At 43.0% G+C, this 24640-nt stretch overlaps 1 protein-coding gene and 1 non-coding gene across 8 annotated transcripts in view; both read left to right on the top strand.

The window, feature by feature from the left end:
* Positions 1–24640, top strand: part of TLN2 (talin 2) — a 502016-nt gene that overhangs the window by 118000 nt on the left and 359376 nt on the right. The window lies entirely within an intron of this gene.
* Positions 3785–3857, top strand: TRNAG-CCC. Its single transcript has one exon. It is a non-coding gene; the product is annotated as a tRNA-Gly (tRNA).

The raw sequence follows: 24640 nt of genomic DNA on the forward strand, positions 1-24640 counted from the left end.
TTATCCATCAATATAACTCATCACATGGAGAGCTCGTGTAGAAACTGTAAAGTTATAAATTTGCAGAGATTGTTTTCCAACTGTTCTTTCTTTCCTGACACACAAGGTAGATGCCCTAGATTTTATGTTTTTGCTTAATTTTGATAGACCCTCAAGAAAATGGAGATGGATACCATGTTTAAGGTTTGGAAGACTATGGCAACCCACTCCAGTACTCTTGCCTGGAAAATCCCATGGACGGAGGAGCCTGGTAGGCTGCAGTCCATGGGGTCGCTGAGAGCTGGACACGACTTCACTTTCACTTTCACTTTTCACTTTCATGCATTGGAGAAGGAAATGGCAACCCACTCCAGTGTTCTCGCCTGGAGAATCCCAGACATGGGGGAGCCTCGTGGGCTGCCGTCTCTGGGGTCACACAGAGTTGGACACGACTTAGCAGCAGCAGCAGACTTAACATTAAGAGATTCCCCTCCCCAAGTTAACCTAAAGGTTCAATGCAGTCTCAATCAAAATCCCAGAAAGGTATTTTAAAAAATCTTAAGAACATCAACAAACTATAAAATTTACATGGAAATGCAAAGGACTTAAAGTAGCCAAAATAATTGAGGGGGAACATAGTTGGAGGGCTTACACTATGTAATTTAAAGACTTACTATGAAATGGCATAGATACAAGACAGTACAGCATCCTGTAAGCAGACAGACTTGATCCCTGGGGCAGGCTAGAGAGTCTAGAAACTGTTGTTAGTCACTCAATCGTGTCTGACTCTTTGCAAACCCATGGACTGTAGCCTGCCAGACTCCTCTGTCCAGGGAATTCTCCAGGCAAGAATACTAGAGTGGGCTGTCATTCCCTTCTCTAGGCAATCTTCTCAACCCAGGGATTGAACCCTGCATTGCAGGTAGATTCTTTATCATCTGAGCCACCAGGAAAGCCCACAGAGTCTAGAAATAGACCACAGATCAGTGGTCCACAGACTTCCACCAGAGAGAGAAACTAATTCAATGGAGAATGGGCTGGCTTTTCAACAAGTCATGCTAGAACTGTTGTGTATCTAGATGGAAAAAAGGGAACCTTGATTCTTAGGCTATACTGTAATAAAAAAAAAAAAAAAAAACAAACAACGAACTTGAGATAGATCATAAACAGATATTTCTGATAGCTCATTTAGGTAGACCCTAATAGTTGATTCTTTTGTAATCAAAGGACTGACTACATTTTATTGTAATCATGTAATCATGAGGGTGGAGAAGGCAACGGCACCCCACTCCAGTACTCTTGCCTGGAAAATCCCATGGACGGAAGAGCTTGGTGGGCTGCCGTCCGTGGGATCGCTAAGAGTTGGACACGACTGAGCGACTTCACTTTCACTTTTCACTTTCATGCATTGGAGAAGGAAATGGCAACCCACTCCAGTGTTCTTGCCTGGAGAATCCCAGGGACGGGGGAGCCTGATGGGCTGCCGTCTATGGGGTCACACAGAGTCGGACACGACTGAAGTGACTTAGCAGCAGCAGCAGCAGCAATCATGAGGGAGGAACAGTGTGCTGAATGCTGAGAGGGTAGCAGAGGAAGAAGTTGTTTTTTTCTGTTTTCATTCTGGAGCATTCTTAACACTGCTATTGGGTGATAACATAAACAAAAAACAGAACCCCAAAGCCATGTTCTTGGTGGTACCTTCAGAGAGTAGATTTTGGTTCTCTTATTGTCCTCTTCCTCTTAATTTACAAGTGAATCTCACTTTAGCTTATGCAGAGAGCTCAGGAAAAGTGGTTTCAAACCTGGTTTACGTTCATTTAAACAAGCATATTTTAAAATGTACTAGAAAATCCTGACATTTAAACAGTCCTGTGCCGTCACTTTAGTAAGCAAGGACTCCTCCGGTTTAGCTAGTGTTCTTCCGGCAGTTCTGTCCTGGGGTTCTGCCCACTGGGGCCCACCTGCCCTCTAATTGGGGTCTGGGGGTGGGGAGCACAGCTGGTGGATGAGTCCTCACTCAGCGCTGTGATTTCTCTGGTGGCCCCAGGCTGGTGCACTTCCTGGACTTCTCCCAACCACAGTGTTGGCTCTGTCTTCTTGTAGGCACGAGTATTAGATGTTAAATGAAATTTCAACTCAGTCCCTTCTGCATGCTGGGTTCAGGACTGCTTTGTGACATCAGTAGAAATTAAAGAATACATGACAGTTGTGAAGAAGGGTGAAAGAAGTTCTCTGTGCACCCCATTTGCTAATCTCTGATGTACAGTGTGGAGTCTTGTCTGCCTCTCCCCTTTAGTGTGGAGGGGAGAAATTTGCCCCTTTAGGCATCCTGGACTTGGTTCTTACGTTAATCCAAGGTTGTTGAATGCTGTGAAGCGAATGACATGATAGCTAAGTCAGTGATAGACCTAGAACCGTTCTATCCTTTATTTTTCTTAAATATTTAGAGAGCTTTACCTTTTGGCATTGTTCTAAGATGTGGGGAACACCGTTTTGAGCAAGACCCCTAAGATCGGGCCCTAGTGGAGCTGACATTCTAGTTCCCGGTTAAAGGCTTCCTGACATACATTCTCCCTTGTCAATTTCCTGAAGCGCTCAGCTCAAATCCAGCCAACTACCATCTCTCTAAGAGGAAGCGACCTCTCTGTTCTCTGAAATCATTTGTGTGCCTTGCTGGATCTAAGAGCGTAGCATTTGTTACAGCACATCGTATTGTGGCACTTTGTGGAAGAGCCCAGGCTACCCTCCGGAAAAGTGGACCTTTTTTGAGTGTGGTGGGAGGAGAAGACTGAGGAGAGTCTCTGGGGTGCCTTCTAAGCAGGGAATGTTCCACAAATATTTATTGAGCAAGTTCATATCTGCATGGGAGAATCACTCAGATCATCCTACAAACAGCCAACTGGAATCCAGCTCTTCAGGCGAGCTTTTTGAATTCTTAGGAAATCTGCTGAATGTAGGTAAGGTGAGAGCCCTCCTGCCAGGAAACCCTTTAGTTTGTTTCTGGAGCTTTCTTAATAGGAAAGTGCACCCAAAGGTTGAGGGAGTCTTAAATTGGCAGTGCGTTTGAAACAAGTTACAATGTGTTGTGACCTTTCCCTGGGGTCTTGCATACTTTGATGTGGCAGAAGCAAGCATTTCTCTGTAGTTATAAATAGCTGTGCAACTGGAGAGTTACACTCTGGGGCCCCAAGTTAAAACAGCTGATTTTGCTCCTGTTGTAGAGCCAGAAAAAACATCTTTTTGGAATCACGTATGAGTAGAATGGCATTCAGACAGGATATTAATCTTCCTAGGAATTATACCAGGAAAGCAGAAAGCTTCATTTTAATCCTACAGTGCTCCCTGTTGTTGTTGTTGTTGTTGTTTTGGGCTTGTATATCTGTTTGTTGATGAGCATATGTGAAATGATCCACAGATTATTTTTTTACATTTTTTACTGGGGATAATTGCTTTACAATATTGTGCTGGTTTCTGCCATACATCACTATGACTCAGCTACAGGTATACATATATCTCCACCCTCTTGAACCTCCTTCCCATCTCCCACCCCATCCCACCCGTCTAGGTTGCCACGTATGGAGATTCCTTAAAAAACTAGGACTAGAACTACCATATGGCCCAATAATCCTGTTTTTTAAATTTATTGTTGACAAATAATCAAACATCTTCATTTGTCTTTAACTTAAAAACACTTGCTGGGCTGTGCTTAAGTAACTTAAGGGTCAGCAGGGACCTTAAAACCATTTCAGCTGGTGTATCCCAAAGAACTATCCATGAATCATTCTAAAAGTCAACAGGAGGGACTTCCCTGGTGGTCCAGTGGCTAAGACTTTGCACTCCCAATGCAGGGGGCCTGGGTTCGATCCCTGGACAGGGAGCTAGATCCCACATGCAGCACTAAGACCCAGGGCAGCCAAATTAAAATAAATAAATGATTAAAAAAAAGTCAACAGGAGAAAAAATATAAAGATACTTTCTATTAAGATAAATGTATTCAAAGCATCACCTTTTATTGAAAGATGATATCCGTCCTACTTTAGGTTTTAAAATGGCTGGTTTTAATGAAATGATGGCTTGAGGTTGTTTTCTCAAGGGGGAGGACATTGAAGGTAAAGTTATCAATCAGCATAGCTTAGGGAGGAGTGGGGATTTTCTGCTGAGGGATACCACTCCTCTAGTTTGGTAACCACTCATTTAGTTGAAACCCCATTGGATGCTTGAGTTGTCCTCCTCCTATTACCAAGTCCCCATCCAGTAGGGATATTTGCACTGGGAACCCAAGGCAGGTTCTCTTCTCGGCAGCTGTGGCTAAGGCTGAAGAAGAATTGATGTTCTGTAGACTTTTGCAGTCATAGCCCAGAGAAATGGCTGGGAGACAGAGCACAGGTGGGTGGGAAGTGCAGGGTGGGCTTTGGGTGGTTGGTTTGATTGCTGTGACTAGAGCAGAAATGCCCATGAGCTTGAGTTACTGCTACGAATTAATTGGGTGGTAATTAAATGCTAACACGGTGGATCAGAGGAAGTGTGGAATTGAGGCATAATAAAATGTGGCATGCCTAGTAAGCAATTGAGTTGTCTTCCCAAGGATGTAGGCAGCACCGGGCAGGAGAAGCACAGATGTCTTTAAAAAGCTGTTTTTTTTTTTGACTGTTTTGCCCTTTTGTCTTGTAAGGAAGATAGATGAGGTGTTTCTCTGAAATAAAGAGCTGAATCCCATATCATTTGTACCTGAAAACCAGATTCATAATTTTATATGAAATAATCTTTATAGAATTTGATTTTTGACATGCAGAATGTTTACTTGCTATCCTTAGTGAAATTTCAAGCCTTGCTTTCTCTCTTTCTTTTGGTTGTAAATTTTGGATTTCTTTTTTTTTTTTTTTTTCTTTTCTTTCTCTTTTTTTGTACTTCTCATTAGAGAATAAGTAAGATTCCATGTAAATTCTTCACAGTGGCTCTCTGAGTAAGCCTTAATTGGTACATTTGATAGAGAAGAATAAAAGTACCATTTAATTATGGTGGTAAATTTTAAAATGTATTTTCTTCTAGATGAATTTTTAAGCACTGTAGTAAATTTTTAAGCATTGAAGAAAAAAATTTTTTAAGATGTGGGCAATTTGAAATAAAAGTGGCCAAATTGGTATTGCATTGAAAAGAAATTTAGAGAAGTAGGTCTTTCCTGGTGGCTCAGATGGTTAAGAATCTGCCTGCAATGTAGGAGACCCAGATTTGATCCCTGAGTTGGGTAGATCCCCTTGAGAAGGGAATGGCAATTCACTCCAATATTCTTACCTGGAGAATTCTGTGGACAGAGGAGCCTGGCAGGCTACAGTCCATGGGGTTGCAAAGTTTCAGACACGACTGAACTAGTTGAGCTAGCTGCTTAACTTAACACTTAACTTATAATGTAGGGAAATAAGTTATTTTTTAATACATTTTAACTTTGAACAAGTGATAAAAAGTAAAAATTTTATAACTTAGTTCACTTTCTTAAATTTCCCTTGAAAATAAAGGTTCAAGCTTTGAGCATAAACTTTTTTAGTTTAAAATTGTCTAGGCTTATGTTTTCCCTTTTACAATAGATTATTTTCTGTGGTAGTTTTAGCCTATTAAAGATCTGTATATAGCCATTATTTTCCCTTCCTTCTGTGAATAGAATATTCTTTTAAAAATTATTTGTTTTTGGCTGTGCTGGGTGCTGACTCTTCATTGCTGCGTTTGGGCTTTTCCTAGTTATGGGGAGTGGCGTGTACTCTTGATTTCAGTGCAAGGACTTCTCATTGCAGTGGCTTCTCGAGCTGCAGAGCGCAGGCTCTAGGGTCTCAGGCTTCAGTAGTTGCAGCAGGCGGGCTCAGTAGTTTTGGTGCACGAGCCTAGCTGCTCTGAGGCATGTGGAATCTTCCCAGACCAGGGATCGAAGCTGTGTCCCCTGCATTGGCAGGCAGATTCTTACCCTCTGTACCACCTGAGAAGTCCTATCTATTACTTCTAATCACCATTTACTTTAGTGCTGCTTCACATACATGTGATGGTAAGAGTGACACTTTTTTTCTTTACTGAAGTATAGCTGATTCACACTGTTGTATTACTGCTGTATTTCAAGTGTACAGCAAAGTGATTGAGTTATACACACACATACATATTATTCTTTCTCCGGTTATTTTCCATTATGGGTTATTACAGCATGTTGAATATAGTTCCCTGTGCTATACAGTGGGTCCTTGTTGTTTATTTTATATATAGTAGTGGATATCTGTTAATCCCAAACTGCTAATTTATCTTCTCCCCTCTTTACCCCTTTGGTAACCATAAATTTGTTTTCTATGTCTGTGAGTCTGTTTTATAAATTCATTGGCATCATTTAAGTGATGCCATGTACTATTTGTCTTTCTCTGTATGTATGGTAGTTTCTAGGCCCATCCATGTTGCTGTAATGACATGGTTTCACTCTTTTTTATGACTGAATAAGACTCCATTGTGTATACACACCGCATCTTCTATAGTCATTCCTCTGTTGATGCACATTTGGTTGCTTCTATGTTTGGTTATTGTAAATAATGCTGCTATGAATATTGAGATGAATGTATCTTTTTTTGAATAAAAGAATTAGAGTTTTGGTCTTCCAGATATATGCCCAGGAGTGAGATTACTGAATCATACAATATTTATAATTTTAGTTTTTTAAGGAGCCTCCATACTGTTCTCCATAGTGGCTGTATCAGTTTACATTCCTACCAATGTAGGGGACTATCCAGATGGTGCTAGTGGGAAAGAATCCACTTGCCAATGCAGGAGACATAAGACAAGGGTTCTATCCCTGGGTTGGGAAGATTCCCTGGAGCAGGGCATGGCAACCCACTCCAGTATTGTTGCCTAGAGAATTCCATGGACAGACAAGCATGGAGGGCTATAGTCCATAGGGTCGCGGTGTTGGACACGACTGAAGTGACTTAGCACCCACACAACAGTGTAGAAGAGTTCTATTTTCTCCACACTGTCTACAACATTTATTGTTTGTAGACTTTTTGATGGCCAGTCTGGCCAGTATGAGTCTGATACCTCACTGTAATTTTGATTTGCATTTCTCTAATAATGATGAAAGTGAAAGAGGAGAGTGAAAAAGTTGGCTTAAAGCTCAACATTCAGAAAATGAAGATCATGGCATCTAGTCCCATCACTTCATGGCATATAGATGGGGAAACAGTGGAAACAGTGTCAGACTTTATTTTGGGGGGCTCCAAAATCACTGAAGATGGTGACTGCAGCCATGAAATGAAAAGACGCTTACTCCTTGGAAGGAAAGTTATGACCAACCTAGATAGCATATTCAAAAGCAGCGATACTGGATGCTTGGGGCTGGTGCACTGGGACGACCCAGAGGGATGGAATGGGGAGGGAGGAGGGAGGAGGGTTCAGGTTGGGGAACACATGTATACCTGTGGTGGATTCATTTTGATATTTGGCAAAACTAATACAGTTATGTAAAGTTTAAAAATAAAATAAAATTTAAAAAAAAAAAAAAGCAGAGACATTACTTTGCCAACAAAGGTCCATTTAGTTAAGGCTATGGTTTTTCCAGTAGTCATGTATGGATGTGAGAGTTGGACTGTGAAGAAAGCTGAGCCCCGAAGAATTGATGCTTTTGAAGTGTGGTGCTGGAGAAGACTCTTGAGAGTCCCTTGGACTGCAAGGAGATCCAACCAGTCCATCCTAAAGGAGATCAGTCCTGGGTGTTCATTGGAAGGACTGATGCTGAAGCTGAAACTCCAGTACTTTGGCCACCTCGTGAAAGAGTTGACTCACTGGAAAAGACCCTGATGCTGGGAGGGATTGGGGGCAGGAGGAGAAGGGGACGACAGAGGATGAGATGGCTGGATGGCATTACCAACTCAGTGGACATGAGTTTGGGTAAACTCCGGGAGCTGGTGATGGACAGGGAGGCCTGGTGTGCCATGATTCATGGGGTTGCAAAGAGCGACTGAACTGAATAATTAACTATGACAAGTAAACACTTGTGGATGGGTTTACCATAAACCAGCCTCTAATACCAGTACTTATTTAGCCTTTTTAACAACCCTAGGGTGTAAGTCCTGTTCTTATCTTCTTTTTACAGATAAAGAAACTAAGCTACAGATTAGTTAAGTAACTTGCTTAGGATCCTGTCATACTTAGTGGAAATCAGTCCTGAATATTCTTTGGAAGGAGTGATGCTGAAGCTGAAGCTCCAGTACTTTGGCCACCTGAAGTGAGGTATTGACTCACTGGAAGAGACCCTGATGCTGGGAAAGATTGAAGGCAGGAGAAGGGGATGACAGAGGATAAGATGGTTGGATTGCATCACCGACTTGATGGGCATGAGTTTGAGCAAGCTCCAGGAGTTGGTAGGGACAGGGAAGCCTGGCATGCTGCGGTTCATGGGGTCGCAAAGGGTCGGACACCACTCAGCGACTGAACTGAACTGATGCTTAGTGACAGAGCCAGCATTTGAACCAAGGGGTCTGGTTCTAGGGTCTGTGATTTTAGCCATCATCCTATGCATCATGGCTGCATATACTGGTCATGCTGACAGGGGTGGTTTTGAGTGGGTCAGGATCTTAGAGTAGCTATTTAATATAAATAGACTTTTTTTTTTTTCAGTAAGAGCTTACCTTTTTGGAAGAATGACTCTTGTATGTTAAAGCCTCAGTTCAATAGTAAAGCCTGTTTGTTTTAGCCAGTTATGGATAATAGCGTTTGTTACATGTTATTCCATTGATGACCTTCTATTTCTGTTATCTTATGAATTTCTAGCTTGTGATAATCATAATAAAATACAGATATACCAGTTGACACTTCAAACCTGTCTGAGCAAAATTCCAAGGGATCTTCTGATAGGATCTAGATTTCAAAGAATGTTTTAGCATTGGGATTCCACTTCTGACTCAGCAGCCGGGTGTGGAGTGTCCATCCGCACTTGGATCCTTGGCATGTTTTGCCTGGAACGCATAAACTCTAGGACTGGCTCCATCTGGCTCTCTGAGCCCCACCCTGCTAGCATCTCACTCATCCCACAGAGCCAGGGAGGAAAGGGGTTTAGGAGGGGCTTGTCAATTCTTGGCCTTTCACATGCCTCCCTTCCCAGCAGGACCACCAACCAGCCTACCTTGACCCCTGCCCACCTTCTACCTCCCTGCCTGGAACTCCCTCTACTCAGCCACTTTCTTATACTTGGGCTCCCTTGAGAGCAAGAGAGAATCCAATGGCTTTGATTCAGTGTCCACATCCTGTTGTTTCCCAATAAGAAGAGGAAACATTAAGGCTGGGGTTTGGATAGAGATGTTAGTTTCAAATTAATTCTGTATTTAAAGCTCTTATTTTTATAAGCCACATGAAGCAGAATGTTCTTAACACATAGGAGAAGTTTTCAGGTTGGAATCCTACAAACAGACTGTATTTTCCCATTCTTTTTGATGTTGTCCCTGGTGGTTTTGTTAAGCACTTTCCAAAGTGAGCTGGGAAGTTCTGGTTCCAGGGCCCCAAATGGCCCACATTCAGTGTCCCAGATCATGACATGTCTTGTCAGCCCATCAGTCAGCACCGGGGATCCACCAGAACATGCTGTCTTCTCAAGGACTCAGGGCTGTGGGTGCAGAAGCGTTGGCCCTGTGAGGTAGTGACCCAGAGGGTAGGGGCACTGGCTTCAGGGGCAGTCAGACATGGATGTTGCTTAGTGGCTTTGGGCAAACATTTCATCTTGCTGAAGTTCTGTTTCTTAAGGTGTAAAATGGGGACTATGTTGGCTCTTATCTTAGGCTAGAGTTGAGATTGGGCTTCCCTGGTGGTTCAGATGGTAAAGAATTTGCCTGCAATGCAGAAGACCCGGGTTCAAGCCCTGGGTTGCGAAGATCCTCTGGAGAAAAGAATGGCTACCCATTCCAGTATTCTTGCCTGGAGAATGCCATGGACAGAGGCGTTGGGATAATTTAGGTAATGAGATATTATAGACATAGGTATGTGGTGATGATACATGCAAAATATATGGATCTTGTCTGACACATAATAAGACTACTTCTTTGAGCTGGGCCTGGGAATTAGCACGTCATTTAATTTGTAAGTTTGGTTATTGTAGCCCCAGGCCCCGTTTGGAGCCTCTGTTTCTTTTCACCTGCTGATCTGCCCATGGTGATGTTTTGGCCACCTGAGGGTAGTAGTGCGGTTGGTGATTTGCAGCTGAGGGTAGACTGTGATGGGCCCGAGCACCAAGCATCGCCCTGCCTCTCCCCACTGGGTGCCTCCAGGCCCTTGAAACAACTCTGAGAATTAATGATAAAGTGTGTGGTTATGGATGTGAAAGGACAGCCTCTAGAGAATCCAAATGCATGCTATAAAGTAATACCACTTGCCCTTCCCAAGTTCAGAAAAGGTAAGTCACATTTGGAATGAAGTGTAAAAGTTGACGTACAGGTTGTCCCTTGGCCTTGACCCTAGGTCTTTGTGCTAAGTTGCTTCAGTTGTGTTTAACTCTTTGTGACCCAATGGACTCTAGCCTTCCAGGTTCCTCTGTCCTTGGGATTCTCCAGATAGGAATACTGGAGTGGGTTGCCATGCCCTCCTCCAGGGTGTCTTCCTGACCCAGGGATTGAACCTGCATTGGAAGGTAAGTTCTTTACCGCTAGCGCCACCTATTCCCAAGCACTTTGATAACAAGTTCCCGCAATGCCAGTGGGCTGACTACTGATTTTGCGTCGCCCATCTCCCGCTGAGTGCTGGGGCCTGAAGCAAGTCCGTCTTTTGTCCTCACTTAGGAGTGACCACAAGCTGTGGGTCCTCCTTCTGGTTGTGCTGCTTCCAGCTGTTTCTGAGGGGTGATTCACTAAGGATGATTAGGTAGCAACTAGGAGAACTTGGCATATCAAGTTCTAGGAGATATGTCACTAGGAGAACCTGTGACATATCAAAATAGTAAAACATACAGGCATCTGAGGGGTCAGTCAGCCTGTTTTTCCTGTTCAGGCATCTTTCTAAGTTCAAGAAAGGCTGATGAGATTATAGGAAGTACTACTCTCTGCTTCTACATGAAAAATTCAACACCCACCCCCTCAAAGGTTGGGCCCAGCTTCAAACTGCCCACTAGAAGCTTGTGAAAATTTATTTAAATGGTCCCCTTTTTTTTTTCTTATGAATACTTCAATTTTGTATTCCATCTCATAGTACATCTTATCTCTTTTAACATAGAAACGGTATTTTTCTTCCCAAATCCTAGAGGAGGATTGACTGGCCTGTAAGAGATGGCACATTTGTCCTGTAGCTCCCCTGCCTGCGGTGCACCCCTGGGAGGACACGTGAGAAGTAGAGGCCTTTTTGCCCCCCAAAGAAGGATGCCTTGTGGGAGGATGTAGCCATGCTTCTTGAGTTTCTAGAGATGAATACTCAAAAATTTCACTCCTAATTCTTTCGTTTCCTTGTTTGTTTATGGCTATGCAAGGGTTTTCTCTGGTTGTAGCAAGTGGGGGCGACCCAACTAGAAGCTCACTAGTTGCAGTGCTCGGGCGTCTCCTTGTGGCGGCTCCTCTCGTTGTGGAGCACGGGTTCCCGTGCGCATGGGCTCTGTAGTTGTGGTGCGTGGGCTTTGTTGCTCCGCAGCAGGTGGGATCTTCCTGGACCAGGTATCAAACTCGTGTCCCCTGCATTGGCAGGCAGATTCTTCACCACTGGACCACCAGGGAAGTCCTCACTCCTAATTCTTAATATTCAAGTTTCATTAATTGACCATTGTGGAATTTCTAGAGATTAATACTTCTAACTCAGGATGTATTCCAGCTGTTCTCTTGAGCCAGGGTTGAATGAGCAGCCCCGTTTTTCTAGATTTCTTGTCTTTAGTTCAAATAAAAATAGATCTTTAACTTGCCTTCACATGGTCTTTTTTGGATGTCTTACCGAGGAGCCAGTAGCAACCCGGTTGGTTTTACTCCTCTCTGTAAAAGGGTGTGAGTTAAAGGCCTCCTCCTGGTGCCCTGGTTTCAGTGTCTAGTCCTGGTCAGTGCCCACAGGAATACCCTTCATTGATGACCAGGTTCTGCTCACGAGTTAGAACTAAAGGCTGGTGAATCTGACATTAATACAGCTGGATGAATTTTTCAGTTTGCCATTTCACATAGTCTTCCAGCCCCTTGATGTCTCTGCATGGTTTGGGTCTGTCATAGCAAAGGAAAATTTTCATCTTTTAATGGTGACATACCTCCATTTCATGGAAAGAGCATCATTTCTAGGGCCCTCTGGCTGAGTTTTCTCTATCTCTTCTCTTTGAGTGGCTCATTTCTGGGCCTATTAATTCAGAAATGTCTCTGGGTCAGAAAACCTTTTTTGTTTTCTACTTCTAAGCTTTTCTTTATTCTTGATAACATTGATAAACCTAAATATCACAGTAACTCTTTCTAAAAAGACCCAGAAGTGTCACAGAAACATAGATTGCTATATACATTTTTCATAACTAAATCAACATTCTGTCTTCCCTATCAAGATGTTTATTGATGTACTTCAGAAATATAGATGATAATTGTTCAAAGGCAAAATTCTCCCTTTCAGATTTTATATTTTCTCTTAATAGACTTTTTTTTTTTCTTAATAGACTTTTTAACTTTGGTGATTGTATTAACTGAATAGACATTGAACCAACTCTTGATAATTCTTGGGTTCTCCTTACATTAAGGTGAATAAAAAATTGGGAGCTATTTGTTTATGTATTATTTATCCATAGTATCTTTGTTTCTTGGAAGGAGAAACCACTGCTGGTTTGGGTAAGGATGTCTGGGAAAGGGTACTCTGGACATTTACGAACCTAGGATACTGTTCTTTCCTGCTTGAGTTTGTAACAGCATCTTGTCCCCATTCATCTAGCCTGCAAAAGTGAATACTTCCCAAATCATTCTCTTCCAGCCTCCATTTCAAGACCCTCTGTTATGGATTGAATGTTTGTGTTCTCCCAAGATTGATATGGTGAAATCCTAACCCCTAATGTGACAGTGTTGGGAGGTGGGACTTTGGAAGGTGATTCGGTCATGAGGGTAGAATCCTCACGAATGAGATTGTAGGTGCTGCATTCTCACTTGTGTCTGACTTTTTGCAATCCTGTGAACTGTAGCCCAGGCTCCTCTGTCCATGGAATTTTCCAGGCAAAAATACTGGCACAGGTTGCCATTTCCTTCTCTAGAGGATCTTCCCAACCCAGGGATTGAACCCACAACTCCTATGTCTCCTGCACTGGCAGTTGGATTCTTTACCTCTAACACCAACTAAAAGAGATGCCTCTCAGCTCCCTTGCCCTCCCACTATGTGAGGACACAAGCAAGAAGATGGTCATCTCTGAACCTCATTAGATGCTGAATATGCTCACGCCTTGATCCTCCAGTCTCCAAAATGTGAAAAACAAATACCTTATTTATGCGACTCAGTCTGCAGTGTTTTTTTTTTTTTAAACTTTTCATTTTATATTGGAATATAGCCAGTTAACAATATTGTGATAGTTTCAGGTGAACAACAAAGGGACTCAGCCATCCATATACATACGTCCTTGCTATAGCACCTTGAATGGGCTAATGTGCCCTCTGACTCCACATTCTCCAGTGGATGACATATAAACCCAGTTGGTCATCTGAGCCCTCCTCACAAGGGTGGCCTTTGTCTTCCTCCTGTCAGTGCCTCATCTCCCCACACCACCTCCTGTGTAAAGTGTCTACTCTGCAGGCCTGTGTACTTTAGCCATGTTTTTCTTTTGCTTGCTGTACTTGTCCACCTGTCACTAGGCATGGTGTCCACCTCATTCCCTAAAGCCCAGCAGCAGTGATTCCTCCTTTGCACTTTTTCTGGTCCACTTACTACCTGCCTGTGAGGTGGGGTCTTCCTCCCCAAGCCCCTGTGACATGTCATCTCACCTCAGTGTTCATGTCCTTTTACTGTGTCTTAAGTTCCTTGCTCAATTGCAAATGTTGAGTTTCCTTCATCTTTGTAGGGGAGGTGGGCGGCTGTCCTGTAGCCTGGGGTCCGTGTGGGCAGTGGAGGGAGTATATGTGACAGCCATGTAGACCTGGGTTCCCCTCCTGCTTCTGTCCCTGAGCTGTGTGCCCTTGGGCAAGTCATTTAACCTCCAGCTGCCCCTGGAAATGGCCCATCACTCTTCTCTGTAGGATGACTGTGAGAATGGATGCTGAGATGGGACAGCCAGGTAAGGGGCCTTGAAGAGTATCCTGTACATGAGAAGCATGTGGTCAATGCAAATTCCTTGCCCAGTCCTCAATCCAAACAGGGTCTTGAAGCAGCTGTGCATGAAATTGGTGAATTGCAGGTCCCCTCAGGGCCTGCAGGGCATTTTGCAGCTACAGATCAAATTGGCATAAAAATTTGTAGCCTGATGTGTGGGAGCTGTGAGTCAGGCTTTATCACACCAATTTCTGTCTTTTTAAAAATATTTTTTTTGTATGTTTATTTTTGGCTACGTTTGGCCTTCGTTGCTGTGCTTGGGCTTTCTCCTGTTGTGGTGCGTGGGGGCTTCTCATTATGGTGGCTTCTCGTGTGGAGCACACATTTTAGAGAGTGTGGGCTTCAGTAGCTGCTGCACATGGATTCAGTAGCTGCAGCTCTAGAGCACAGGCTCAATAGTTGTGGCACACAGGCTTAGTTGCCCTGCAACATATGGAGCCTTCCTGGACCAGGGATTGAACCGTGTCTCTTGCATTGCAAGGTGAATTCTTAACCACTGGATCATGAGGGAAGCCCTGAATTCTGTCTTTACTAGAGACAGAGAATGTTCCAGATCTCTTACATATTAATCTCTTCTCCCCCAGCCTCCCTTATTGAGGCAAGAGAGAATGACAGTTCCCTGTTAGGGAGCAGGCAGAAACCTCAGTGTTATCTTTGCTTTAATTTGGAGGGCCTATCTTTCCACTTTCTTGCTTAAATTATGTGCACAGCACACACTGTGACTTGCCCCTTCCCCTCCTGTCACAAATCCCTTGAAGGCTACCAGCTTAATATGAACACGTCTTCAATTCTTTCTCAATTATTTTTGGTAATTAATTTCCCAGAGGTCCTCTTTTTATTACTTGAGAGCAAAAGTTTTGAACAGACTATGAATGAGGTTTGCTTGCTTTCATTATGTTGGTAGTATGTTGAAAAAAATAACCCTAAAACTTCCTCCAACGAGTCAGTGAAATATAATTCTGTTAAAAAGGTCAAATGTGATCCCTTCAAGAGTGAACACCGCAGTGGTCTTCCTTTAGAACTGTGTATGATATTTTTGGAACAGAGTTTTAATGTGGCTTTTTTTCTTTCAAAGGTCTTTCCTAGCTTGTATTAGGCAGATGAGGTTGTTTAATGAAGAGTTGTAATTAATTCAGAATAGTCATTAGCATGTAAACATAAGCTGACCTTCAAGAACCTTTGAAGAAAATTTCACAGTTCATGGGCACAGACATTTGACAGAGGGAAGAAGACAGAAATTGTATGTCAGTTTGGTGTATTATTTCAAAACATGGAAGTTAATTTTGTGGCAGGTTATGATGATAATTGAAGGGTTAAAGACTTGCAAAGTTGTAGGCTCAGTTTAATCTTTCAGCTGCCCTTAAGTGAGTTTTAACAGGTATTGTCACTAAATAATGGGCATAGCTAATGAGAAGAGTTTAATCATCTTGGGGTGTGGGATTAACAACTTGGGGAAGTGAAAACTTTTATTAAAGGAAGATGTGTCTTGTTATGTACCTCATATCCACCGAGGAGAGCAGAAATGTACCTTGCAAACCTTCTGGGGAGTGGAGCAGGTCTGATACAATGGTATAGACCTGGAATGTAAGGACTTGTGTGCCTTTGAACTCCACCTCTGTTTCCTCAAATGATGGGGCTGAGTTAGAGGAGAACTAAGGTCCATTTGAATGCTGTGTTTATTTATCGGGTTTTTGTGATCTCCTATTTAAACCGTGAACTTCCTGATCTTCCAGTTGGTTTTAGAAAAGGCAGAGGAACCAGATATCAAATTGCCAACATCTGGTGGATCATGGAAAAAGCAAGAGAGTTCCAGAAAAACATCTATTTCTGCTTTATTGACTATGCCAAAGCCTTTGACTGTGTGGATCACAATAAACTCTGGAAAATTCTGAGAGAGATGGGAATACCAGAACACCTGATCTGCCTCTTGAGAAATTTGTATGCAGGTCAGGAAGCAACAGTTAGAACTGGACGTGGAACAACAGACTGGTTCCAAATAGGAAAGGGAGTACGTCAAGGCTGTATATTGTCACCCTGTTTATTTAACTTCTATGCAGAGTACATCATGAGAAACGCTGGGCTGGAAGAAACACAAGCTGGAATCAAGATTGCCAAGAGAAATATCAAGAACCTCAGATATGCAGATGACACCACCCTTATGGCAGAATATGAAGAGGAACTAAAAAGCCTCTTGATGAAGGTGAAAGTGGAGAGTGAAAAAATTGGCTTAAAGCTCAACATTCAAAAAACGAAGATCATGGCATCTGGTCCCATCACTTCATGGGAAATAGATGGGGAAACAGTGGAAACAGTGTCAGACTTTATTTTTCTGGGCTCCAAAATCACTGCAGATGGTGACTGCAGCCATGAAATTAAAAGACGCTTACTCCTTGGAAGGAAAGTTATGACCAACCTAGATAGCATATTCAAAAGCAGAGACATTACTTTGCCAACAAAGGTCCATCTAGTCAAGGCTATGGTTTTTCCTGTGATCATGTATGGATGTGAGAGTTGGACTGTGAAGAAGGCTGAGTGCCGAAGAATTGATGCTTTTGAAGTGTGGTGTTGGAGAAGACTCTTGAGAGTCCCTTGGACTGCAAGGAGATCCAACCAGTCCATTCTGAAGGAGATCAGCCCTGGGATTTCTTTGGAAGGAATGATGCTAAAGCTGAAACTCCAGTACTTTGGCCACCTCATGCGAAGAGTTGACTCATTGGAAAAGACTCTGATGCTGGGAGGGATTGTGGGCAGGAGGAGAAGGGGATGACAGAGGATGAGATGGCTGGATGGCATCACTGACTCGATGGACGTGAGTCTGAATGAACTCCGGAAGTTGGTGATGGACAGGGAGGCCTGGCGTGCTGCGATTCATGGGGTCGCAAAGAGTCAGACACGACTGAGTGACTGATCTGATCTGATCTGATTTAAATCTGTGTGGTAGGTGGCTGGTCACTCTCTCCTAATATGATTCTGACCCCTGAAAAAAGGAAATTTATTGTGTCAGTTAACTGTTGCTACTGTTTCCTCACCATTGTGTGTGTGATGGTTTGTTTCCCAGGTTTGTTCATTTTTATTCCTGTGTATTAAATCCTTGTGTGTATATACTATAATGTATCCATTTTACTATTAATGGATTGTTTGCAGACTTCGCCTGTGCCCAGGAGCCAGTGACTGTGGCCTTGTGTCTGGCTCACCTGTACACGGACTTGAAGCCTTCTTTCCCCTTTTCTTTGAGATATAACTCATGCAGGGTCCTATTATTTATGGAGTGTAGTAAACTTTCTGATGAGCATTCTCACCTAAGAAAAGGTATGCAGGATTGTTACTTACGTAGAAGTTATCTTTAGCCTGATTTGTGTGGACTTGCTTACCGGTGACTCAGTGATCGTTGTTGAGGAGAGAACTCCCTGTGGGTTCTGGTTTATTTTATCTTCACTTTACTTGCCCTGTATACATGATTGTTTGTGTTTTCATATCAGACTCCTGTGAATTCTTTTGGCAGTGGTGAGATCCTAAAGTATAAATATATCCAGCAGAACATACTTGGCATCCCTTTGGTAGGCACTCTTTGCCTTCCCTTTGTGTGTGTTTATCACGCCCATACCAGCCGTGCTAGTGACATATCACTTTCGTACGGTGCCCAACTGAGTCCCGTGCCGGTAGAGTCCTCATCCAACGAGATCCTAAGTGGAGATGGGCAACTCCAACAGGACATGGCTGTTGCAAAACTGAAATCACAACAGATCCCCAAACTCAAGATGCCGGAGGACACACCCACACCTGAAGGGTGAGCCAATCCAACCAGCTCCTTTTATAGATAGAGATGTGGGTTTACAGAAAGTGGCATGTCCAAATAGAACTCATGTCTTTTTCTGCAGTTCAGGTTGCAGCTTCTCTTAAACTAGTAATATTTATTGGCTGAGGTTAAGGCAGTATTGAAAGAGGACTTGATGTACTCAGAATTTATTATTGGTTTTGGGCAATGAAAGCTTTTTTTTTTTTCTTTTTTAAAAAAAAAAAAAACAAAAAACAAGGGCCAGAATAATGTGTGATTTTCTGTTCTCTCTTCTTGGCAAGTGACACACAGCATTGTGCCCGCCTCGCTTTAAATGCTCAGTGTTTTTATGTGGGTTGTAGGTTTATTTTGGTCCTAATCACATTATGCTGACATCTAGTTAGTTGTGCTCCTCCGCTTGAAGAATTTTAAATTTCACTTGAGATTTTTTTTGACTACAAGTAAGACAGAATTTCTCTGTCAGCTGAGGGAATATGCTCATGTGTGGAGTTGTCAGTGACCTGTAATTAACTCAAGTCCTTTGATTTCAACTTGGGAAGCATGCTTGCTTTTAGACAGCTGCTCTGGCCTGGAGAGCTCCCCCTCTGCCCTCTGTTTCATTTCCCCATGACTGAAGGCCCCGTGTCCTTCTGCCTTTGGTACTGTCAGTCTCTGCCTGCCTGGCATTAAGCCGGTTGGAATCTTTGGTAGGCAGGTGATCAATCTCATCACTACTTATTTGCTTTATGCTATGAAATTGTCTTAGTATCTGTGCTTCACATCATTGGGATAGTGGAAAGGTATGTTTGAACAGTTTGCTGGCAATTTCAGGTAAGAGGTGAAGTGAACAACTGCATGATAAAGAGGCAAAATACTATTTTGGCAAACTTGGGCCTGAGCCTACTTGCCGAGGCATAGATTGAACAGAGAGGAGGCAAATATGGGTTTCCTTTGGACCAGGGGTCCCCAGCCTTCAGGATCCAATGCCTGATGATTTGACGTGGAACTGATAGATGTAATGCACTTGAATCATCCCCAAACTGCCCTCCCACCACCCCCCGGTCCATGGAAAAATTGTCCTCTGGTCCATGGTGCCAAAAAGTTCAGGGACTGCTGCTTTGGACCATCAGGGGTTGGTACTGCTCGAGCTGTGATGCTGGAGATGGGAAGCTGGTGGAGCCCACTCCCTGTCCTTGCCCATGTGAGCAGTTCCCTCCCGGGCGCTTTTATTGAACATTGAAGATCAGTGAATATGGGTGGGTGAGTGAACTAATGAGATTTCAGTGGGGGGTGGGGGTGTCGCCTTACCCCAGGACAGTGCGAGGCTGTGTTACTAACTTGGAGTATTCTGACCCCCCCTCCTCCTCTGCAGTACCTCCAATGTCCACCTTTCCTCTCCTTGTCTGTCTGTCCTGCTTTACTGCTCTGTGGGCTCACTCCTCTTTGTTTGTCCTCTTCCTTTTCTTCATACCCCAAACTGCTGTAAACAGACAATCACAGGGAAGTTTGAGGTATTTGTTCTCCTTGGGATAAAATATGAGGTTTCATGTTTTCTTTGGGAAAATGACTGAGTTACATTGCTACAGAAGCAAAGATACCCCAAGCACAGTTGCGCCTGTTTTTTTTTTTTTTTTTCCAATTTGTTAGGGGTTTCGGTTATGTATCCCACCCTCTCCTAAGGGCCCTGGAGAAAAAGGAGGTGGTTATCACTGTTGTGTAATGAATCAGATTAGTTATTCGTTGCTCCAATATTTTTTGTTGTTGTTGTTATTGTTTGTTTGTTTTTTTTTTTAGCAAAAATAACTCTGCCATAGAGGCTGAGAACTCTGCTTACATCTAATTAATAAAAAAATAGTCACATATGCTGTTCATGTTGTTCTAAGAGAATTAGGAGCTATGTGTCTTATCACATTGCCCATCTTGAAACAAATGTGTTAACTCTTCCTCAAAACATACTGATTTGATGGTACAGAGGTTTATTGGGCCTGTTGGAACATTTTCTCCTTTTCTCTTTCTTTTTCTTAATGAAATAATTATGTGAGACTCTACAGCCCATGTTCTAGCTTTCCTAGTAAATTTTTTACCCCTGGACTGGAAGAAACACAAGCTGGAATCAAGATTGCCGGGAGGAATATCAATAACCTCAGATATGCAGATGACACCACCCTTATGGCAGAAAGTGAAGAGGAACTCAAAAGCCTCTTGATGAAAGTGAAAGTGGAGAGTGAAAAGGTTGGCTTAAAGCTCAACATTCAGAAAACGAAGATCATGGCATCCGGTCCCATCACTTCATGGGAAATAGATGGGGAAACAGTGGAAACAGTGTCAGACTTTATTTTTCTGGGCTCCAAAATCACTGCAGATGGTGACTGCAGCCATGGAATTAAAAGACGCTTACTCCTTGGAAGGAAAGTTATGACCAACCTAGATAGCATATTCAAAAGCAGAGACATTACTTTGCCAACAAAGGTCCATCTAGTCAAGGCTATGGTTTTTCCTGTGGTCATATATGGATGTGAGAGTTGGACTGTGAAGAAGGCTGAGTGCCGAAGAATTGATGCTTTTGAAGTGTGGTGTTGGAGAAGACTCTTGAGAGTCCCTTGGACTGCAAGGAGATCCAACCAGTCCATTCTGAAGGAGATCAGCCCTGGGATTTCTTTGGAAGGAATGATGCTAAAGCTGAAACTCCAGTACTTTGGTCACCTCATGCGAAGAGGTGACTCATTGGAAAAGACTCTGATGCTGGGAGGGATTGGGGGCAGGAGGAGAAGGGGACGACAGAGGATGAGATGGCTGGATGGCATCACTGACTCGATGGACATGAGTCTAAGTGAACTCCGGGAGTTGGTGATGGATAGGGAGGCCTGGCGTGCTGCAATTCATGGGGTCACAAAGAGTCGGACACGACTGAGCGACTGATCTGATCTGATCTGATCTGATAGTACTTCAGCTGTTTAAACCTCAATTTTCTCATCTGAAAACCAGGAGTGGTGGTTTTACCCATCCACAAGGTTACTGTCTGGAGTGGGAGTGTGTATAAAGCACTAACTCTGGGCCCAGCACTTGGTGAGGACTCAGTAGACGTTGACTCGTAACACTCCTTTGTGGTGACTTGTGCCTGGGGCAGAAAGGAGCCCAGGGCTTGGGGAGGTAGGCAGAGTGTAGCTTCGAAAGACAAACTCAAGTTCAGATTTCAGGTCACTAATGTAGGATGTTAGGTAAGAGTTTAAACATATCTGAATCTCAGATGCTTCAACAGAAAACTGAGTTACTATCTGCCTCAGCTGCCATTAGTTTTGAGGACAATATAAATTGATGTGAAGTGACAGTAGCTCAGTGTCTGACTCTGTGCGACCCATGGACTGTAGGCCACCAGGCTTCTCTGTCCATGGGGTTCTCCAGGCAAGAACACTGGAGTGGGTTGCCATTTCCTTCTCCAAAATTGATGATGATGGCTTATTAAGTAAGCTTAACCTTAGAGTGGGCTAATGCATGGAAAAGTATGGTACTCAGTACAGAGCTACTATTAGTGTGGCATTTTGAGTATAGGATGGAAATATAATGTTGAAAGAATAGATAATAATATTAAAGATTTATTGAGCACTTACATGTCCCACACAGAGATCTAAGTGTGGTTAGAAGTATTAACTTATCCATCAACAAATGAATGGATAAGCTGTGGTACATATATAATGGAATATTACTCAGCCATAAAAAGGAATGGATTTGAGTCAGTTCTAGTGTGGCTCAGCTAGTAAAGAATCCGCCTGCAATGTAGGAGACCTGGGTTCGATCCCTCAGTTGGGAACATCCCTTAGAGAAGGGAAAGGCTACTCATTCCAGTATTGTGGCCTGGAGAATTCCACGGACTGTATAGTCCATGGGGTCACAAAGAAGTCGGACTTCTGTGACTGAGCGACTTTTGCTTTCAGTGAAGTGGATGAATCTAGAGCCTGTTATACAGAGTGAAGTAAGTCAGAAGCCTGTTATACAGAGTGAAGTAAGTCAGAAAGAGAAAAACAAATATCATAAATTAACACATATATATGGAGTTAAAAAAAATGGTACTGATGAACCTATTTGCAAGGCAGCAGTAGAGACGCAAACACAGAGAACAGACAGACAGACTTGTGAACACAACAGGGGAAGGAGAGAGTGGGATGAATGGAGAGAGCAGCACTGTAGCATATATATTACCATATGTAAAATAGCCAATTACCATATGTAAAATAGACAGCCAGTGGGAATTTGCTGTGTGACACAGGGAGCTCAACCCGGGCTCTGTGACAACCTACAGGGCTGGGCAGTGGGAGGGAAGTTCAAGAGAGAGGGGACATATGTATACCTGTGGCTGATTCATATTGATGAATGGCAGAAACGGACACAACATTGTAAAGCAATTATCCTCCAATGAAAAAATAAATAAAAATTTAAAAAAGAAGTATTAACTTACTTCAACAATTCTGAGGTAGTTACTATTGTCCCCGTATTATACAAAAAGGTTATGTGTCTTGGCCAAGGTCATAGAGCTATAAGTGGTAGAACTGAGTGAACTTGGTCTGAAGCCTCCAGAGCCCACAGTATTGACCACAGAGCTGGGGATTTTAAGCCAGATAAAACGCTTCTCTCCTGACTGTGCTTTTTTGTATGAAAGATAAACATCACAAACAGTTGGGGATGTGCTAACCCAGCATCCCTGGGTGAGGGTAAAGTATTTCTCACTTAGTTGGTAAAAATCTCCTAAGTATTGATAGGAACCAAGTCAAGGAATTCTTGGTGTGGGCAAGGTTGATTTTTTTTTCTGTTACTGCTTACATCCTTACTTAAAACTGCATCCCTAGTGGCTCATAAATGAGGGTATTTGCTTCCTGTACCTTTTCAGTAGAAGTCATTAGCAGGAGATGATAATAGCGTATTAAATATGCTTAACCTTGGAAATTCTGTTTGCAAAATGGAGAATTGGGAACTGATGACTCCAGTATTCTCCTATTTCCAAAAGCTGATGCAGGATGTGCCAGCCCCTAGAATCAGGCCAGGAGGCAAAAGGGATGAAAAAAAGGGAAGTGTGTCTCGTCAGTGGTGTAGAAGGAGTATAATTTGTGGCAGTCAAGTTCCGTTTGGTTGAAGACTATAAAACTGGCTGCACAATTCTCAACAAAGCATAGTCTCTAGAAGGGAGTATGTTATGTGCTCGTGAAATTGAAATTGTATTTCTAAGAAAATATCCCTGTAGTTTCTCTTTAAAAGGGTCTTTAGTGTCTATAAAAAAGGGGGGTGGGGAACGAACCAGGAACTGAGAAATAAAATGCCATCTTTCTTTGGGGATCTGAAATCTTTGTCACTGTAGAGGTTTGCGTCCCTCCTGAATGTGTATTTATTCTGGAGAGAAATGGCACGTGCCTTGTCTACATGCTGAAATTTGACTTTGATGTGGAAGATACAAGAACCAAGCCGTGTTTACTCGTGCAAAAATATATTCGCATACACAGGCTCACAAGCTTCCTGAAGTGGCTAAACAGATAACCTTCACAGCTTCCATCTTAAATGCACGGAAAATACGGAATCGTGAGTAGTAGCTTTTATTTCTTACTTGCCCCCTCCTTTCCCGGTCCCTTTGGCAGTAGAACAATAAATCAAAGTCTTCTTTCTTTAAAATAGAAGTTGGAGCTACAGTGTGGGGACCAAGGAGGTACATGAAAAGATGACCATGTATGTTGTTAAGTGGGAAAAGGAGCAACAAATTGCGTATTTAAGAGGGTCAGCATGCAGGCAAAAAGAGTGTGTGTGTGTAGCGATTTTAGAAGCTGACCTCATTAGCAGGATTGGGGGATGTGATCTTGGGCAAATAACCTGCCATTCTGAGTCGATCTCCTTCTCCAGTGGGTTAGAAATACTCACCTCATAGAGAAATTATGAAGATGAAAGCCAAATGGTACACAGTGGAGAGTTAGAATTGTAACTGGAATGCAGCAAATGTTCAGTTAATGTAGCCATCGTTGGCATGGAAAAAACACGTGGAATAAAGTTTGTCAAACTGTACACTCACATTATTTTGATGGAGGGTGGGGCTATGGTTTTTCCTGTGGTCATGTATGGATGTGAGAGTTGGACTGTGAGGAAGGCTGAGCGCCGAAGAATTGATGCTTTTGAACTGTGGTGTTGGAGAAGACTCTTGAGAGTCCCTTGGACTGCAAGGAGATCCAACCAGTCCATTCTGAAGGAGATCAGCCCTGGGATTTCTTTGGAAGGAATGATGCTAAAGCTGAAACTCCAGTACTTTGGCCACCTCATGCGAAGAGTTGACTCATTGGAAAAGACTCTGATACTGGGAGGGATTGGGGGCAAGAGGAGAAGGGGAAGACAGAGGATGAGATGGCTGGATGGCATCACTGACTCGATAGACATGAGTCTGGGTGAACTCTGGGAGTTGGTGATGGACAGGGAGGCCTGGCATGCTGCGATTCATGGGGTCACAAAGAGTCGGACACGACTGAGCGACTGATCTGATCTAATCTGACCTGACCTGGGGAACAGGGATGGAATGAGGTTTGAATTTGTTTTACCAGCATTTATACATTTGTTAGCTGGAAAATAAAATCAGCAAGATTTTTTAAAAATCTGAGGGAGACAGAACGAAGTGTAAAGTCATCT

This window comes from Bubalus bubalis, chromosome 11, assembly GCF_019923935.1.
Source record: "Bubalus bubalis isolate 160015118507 breed Murrah chromosome 11, NDDB_SH_1, whole genome shotgun sequence".
Classification (NCBI taxonomy): Eukaryota; Metazoa; Chordata; class Mammalia; order Artiodactyla; family Bovidae; genus Bubalus; species Bubalus bubalis.